This window comes from Acyrthosiphon pisum, chromosome A1 (assembly GCF_005508785.2).
Source record: "Acyrthosiphon pisum isolate AL4f chromosome A1, pea_aphid_22Mar2018_4r6ur, whole genome shotgun sequence".
NCBI classification, from domain to species: Eukaryota; Metazoa; Arthropoda; class Insecta; order Hemiptera; family Aphididae; genus Acyrthosiphon; species Acyrthosiphon pisum.
This window is the reverse complement of record NC_042494.1, coordinates 74,441,272-74,447,104: the sequence shown is the minus strand read 5'-3', so window position 1 is coordinate 74,447,104 and position 5,833 is coordinate 74,441,272.

Genomic DNA, 5,833 nt, shown 5'->3' with positions numbered 1-5,833 from the left:
GGTGCTTTTGAAAACTACTGGGATATTTTTACATTTTACCCCCCCAATGTACCAACTAGATTCACTTTCCTATTAGAAAAGAAACTGTTGAAGAAAATCCAAGCACTTTTACTGTCTTAAAAGGTGATGACTGACACAAAAAAAAATTTTTAAAAAAACACATCATTGTAAAATTAATATATTTATATTTCCACTCAGAATCTAAAATGTAAATAATATAATTGTGTGTTTTTTTTATTGGTCTTAAACTCGGCAAATTGTGTTTATTAAGAAATGACATGTATGTATATACTCAGGAAAAGGACAGAAAAACAGTAGCTAAATACATTTTTTTGGACCCCCCTCCCTTGAATAAATCCTGGTTGCGCCACTTAAACACGATACGTCACTTTTCAGTCAACGCTGTAGCTATTTTTAAAATTTGAAATATTAAAAATTATATAGATTTTGTACTTGATAATATTGTCTAGGCCAAAGGGCAGAGATAAGTGTTTTCTCATACGGTTTAGGTATAATTAATTTCAACATAATATTATATCTCACCAGAAAGCTTCAAGTACCTTCTATGTTTGATTATCGTTGCGATGTCTTACATCATTAAATAATTACTCTGTTGTGATGAATTTATAATCGTGCAAACACAATTATTTTAACGGAACGGTTTTAGTATTTTTTAACAGTGACTTGTCATACGTATATTATAATATTGTGTTGAATGTACGGAGTATTTTTTTTTGACGTAAGACTAATGTTGGCAGTTTGATCAGAATTTGAGTAATAGTTGGTTTTTATTATTTATGTTTATATAAATAATTTTTTTTAACAAACCAAGATTTAGTAAATCTAATATTATAATGTCAGTATGTCATGGTTTGTTTTATAAAATTATTTTATTTTCGAGTATAAAATTTAAAAAAAAAACCTATTTATATAATATAATATTATTATTATTATTTAGACACAGTTGTAATCAATAAGTAAATTATTTTTTATACATCCATGCAATTTAATATTCAGATTGAAACTATGGAAGCTTGAGATCTGAAGCCTAAATTGAATAAGAAAAGTTTCATATTTTAATTCATTTCAACTTTTATGTAAAATGTTAAAATATTAAACCCGAGTAGCTTGCATATTTTTAAAAATGTATAATTCAACGCTAGATATCAGTGTTTATTTTCGTATTAAACATTTTAATAAAACTTCTCCCAACAACAATTTTTATAACTGTAATCAATTTTGTTTTCATTTTGTGGTATAAATTACAACGCATTTGTGTGCTAAAAACTAATTCTAATATAAGAGGCGAAACTTTTCAACATACGCAATTATTTAGCGGCAAATAGCTTATAATAAACGACTTATCTTATTTTTCTTTGATTTTGACGTTTATTATACAATTTAAACACTACCGAAGAAACATAAATTTGAAAGTCGTTTAATTGTTTTTATTAATTTTCAGTAGGTATGCTTTAATAGCGTGTGCAGACGAGTCTTAACCTTCGATGTACAATATAATCCTTATACATCGTTCGAGTGGAAACGGGCGCAGTGGTATCGTGTACTTAATGCGAACTATACCAATTTTTCTACCGAAAAATGTACTTAGATACGATGCACATAAGGTGAAATTTGGTACACTACATTAGTTTGATAACGTTGCTATTTTATCAGAAGCTCAACAGCGTGTGAAAATTATGTTAAAAATTGTATGCTTAGCCAACAACAAATCCGTGGTACCTAGTAGTGAAAAAAAAATCGAATAATTATTTATATTATTTTGTCGCCTTCGTTAGTTTTATGTAGAAATCACGTTTTTGTAAAAATCCATATAATTACATTTAAAATTTTGTTACAGCACATTATTGCCTTGATATAGACTATTTCATGTCGAAGACATAGTTTATGTGAGTATTATGACAACCCAAAATATTCTGTGGCTTAAAATATACCTATTACAAAATAATATCATTTTCTGCATGACATATTAATAGACAGCGTATTAAAATAATCTATGTATATAAAAATGAATGTATGTCTGTGTGACGTGTTCATATTACCATGGCAACCTAACCCCGGCAGGAGATGTTTGTCTGTCTATGTATGTGTCCTGTGATTGCCATGGTTACAACCAGGGATGGATGCAGGGGGGACTAGAGGCCCAGACTCCCCCAGGCATATTTTTTTATAAATATAAATACTATATATTAAATAAAAAATAAATAAAATCTAAACTTCTTTTCACATTGTCGCTTTATATATTGAATAATCAATAATTTATTTATCACATTGATTAATAATATCTACCTATACCTACTATTAAGACAACATTTTTAGTAAAGTATACTATTTTATTATAATTGTCTTTGTGTTGTAAAAAAAATGTTGCCCCCCCAGATCTTTGCTCATGATCCGTGCATGGTTACTATGGGTTTTGAAGCTATTATAATAATAATTATTGGTTGCCGGGCAACGAAGTGCATGCGATAATTTGGTACAGAAATAGATTGGGGACTTCTGGGCAGAGAATAGGCTAATTTAAAAAGGGGGAGGATCAGCCCCGGGAGGTGCTCAAACAGGGATTTTGTGATTTCTCATGGTAATTTTTGTTTATAAATGGTTGCCATGGGTATTGAAGCTATTATAATAATAACTATTGCCCACACAGCATTTTAATATTTCCCAACTATGGTATAAATATTTTCCAGAAAACAATATTGTTGTCAAAATATTTGAAAAAGTTGCGTAAATAATAAGGAAATATATTATTTATATTTTTTAGCCAAGAAGTTCACTTTTGAAAAATATTTTGTAAAAAACATTAACAAAATATTTTAATCATATTTTTTTAAAAAACATTTTAATGGAAACATTATAAAAATATTAAGTCAACATTTTTATGCAATATTATTAGTTAAATATTCATTATTCAACCACTCCAAAATATTCACAAAATATTATCATTTCCCAAATGCTGTGTGGGTGGTTTCCTGGTAACTAAATACACGTGATCATTATTGGTTGCCGGGCAACGAAGTACACGGGATCATATTTTGGTTATGAGATAGGTTAGACCTCTGGGCAGAAGATTGGCTAATTTTGAAAGGGAGAAGACCAATTCCGGGAGATGTTCAAACAAGGATTTTGAGATTTCCGATGGAAATTTTTGTTTATAAATGGTTGCCGTGGGTTTCAAAGCTATTATAATAATACTTATTGGCTGTTATTGTTTTAAAATTGTTGTTATGCTAACCGTCATATTATAAAATAAAATATATTATTCATATTTTAATGGGCAGCGATATGCACGGGATCAGCTAGTATAATATTATAAAATATCCGATAGGTAGTACTACCTATAATACGTATTATATGATAATAAATTATTAGCTTAGAATTAATTTTGTAACAAGCATATTTGATGGTCATTTTTTCATTTAATCTTAGTGTGGATCGAACAAGTTTTCGTTTATTTACAATACAATTTATTTCATATAAGTTTTATACATAAAATATGTTTTAATAAAATAGCTTGCTACTGGTCTCGTAAATCGTATTTTATATACATAGAATGGTTGAAAAAAAGCTATAACATTTTCTAGTACAGATATTTATTAAGTCATAAATCGGTTCTTTGTTGTTTTTTATAAGACATAGAAATAGATTTTGTTCTAATCTAACAATGATAATAAAAAAATTATTGAAATGTACGTTTAGAGACAATTTATATTGCATCACGTTTAAGTGATTTCATGCAATTTAATTTTTAAATAAGTATACCTACGCTAGAACACTGAACAATATGTAAAATAAACCATTTTAAATGTCTTCGTACGTTTTAAAATTAAATTAAAGAACTAAGTAGAGTATCAATGCATAGTGCGTACGCAATATGAATTGTTGAAACGAGTATGAAAAACAAATTCAACGACTGCGGGGAATTCTAATATTCAAAAATCTAAAATTAACTATAGCCAATAATATCGAAACACCTAATTAGTTCAATATGACAATATTAATATTTACGGACATGATAATCACAATATGTCCTTAATACCACAATAGTGATAAATAATAGATGCCTGATGAAATATTTAATATAGCAATACGTCAACTAAATATTATAAAAAAAAAACAAATGTAGAACACACAAATAATAACACATTTTAAATTGTGAAAAAAATTAAATTTGTCTGTAACTATATTTAAATTTACCACTTTAGGTTTTTGCATGCAGAAAATTGTATTTTAAATTTTTTAATGCTTTTAGTTTATACCACATAATTATTAATAGTAAACAATCATATTTTAATTATAAATATGTTAAAAAATAATACTAAATACGAACCGAAAAGCAAATTGATTGAAATAGCTCTGTTTAAATTAGTTTACCATCACGTGATATTCTGACAGTAAAGTAGTAGCCAGAAAAATATAATTTCATCGACTACGTTTGTGTAAATGAGAACGTTTTAGGAACAGGAAATTAATTACATTACGCAGGTATAAATTACATTTTATATGAATAATTTTTAATTTAATTATTGATAGATTTAATTAATTTAAAACTTAAAGATCATGCTTATACTAGGAACAAGATCGAAATCTTTACAATGCATGGTAAACAATTAGTATGTACATGTCTTAACGCTCAATATAATATCAGAGTAGGAACTATTCTCACTTGCACATTTATTTTGTCGTTATGGAAAACAAATACAACACCTAGTTTATAACTCTGTAAACGACGGAATATGACGATGTACTAATCATAAAAAATTTGCCAGAAGTTCCTCGCCAGTGGCGTGTTTAGGATTTTTTCATAATTTGAGCACTCGGTCAACATAATTTTCACAACACAAATCTGTAACCCACACCGACATTTGTGGACACGTTTTTACTCCTTGGCTGTGGGTCACATTTCCTCATGAAAAAAATTGACAACGTGATTGGTCAAATGGGAGGGACGATCCCATCCACCCCCTCCCCCCTTCACCACATATAGGACTTAACCCACACAGATCAGTCTATTATGATGATGTGGACTATGAAAATAATAATAATTTTTCGATTTTTCTGTAACTGTAGCTCATGCGTATAACATTATTTTGTGTCAACGTAAATTGGTATTCGAGTTTATGGGATATTCATTTCTGAATTATTATAATGCAGCGTGCACGTAAAATAAAGAAATAACATTTCGTCCATCAAATTTTTATGAAATTATTTTCGTCGTAAAATATGTTAAAAAGTGACAATTTTGACAAATTATAATTAAAACGAATATATATACATATATAATATAAGCATATTGCAGAAGCATAGCGTGTTAAAAAAGTATATAATTTATTACACAAAGCGGGTCACCTTATTAAAAAATAAAATAAAAATAATATATAAACATAATTTTGAGTTTATATCATAAATCTATATAATATTATATTATAATAATTATTTTAATACAAAATAAAAATGAGTAGGTATACCGAGAATATTCATACACCGCCGAACCACTGAGTGGATTTTAAAGAGTGTGTCGTATGAATAACGTTATTATGACATGCGTGGGTTGTGTGTGTGTGAGTGTGTGTGTTTATGGTTTCAATATTAAAGAATGTTATTATAAGCCACTACGTGAATATTATTTTTAAGATAAAAATAAAAAAGGTGGGTAAGTGGATGTCGCTCTGCTGTACAGTAGGTTACAAGTGGGTCACTGTATATTGAATAGTATTAAATTTGAATTCACATGATAAAATATCACTGTATAAGAAAAACAATTCCGAGTGGAGACGGTTTTTCAATCTAGGTATAGACATACCTATTATAGGTA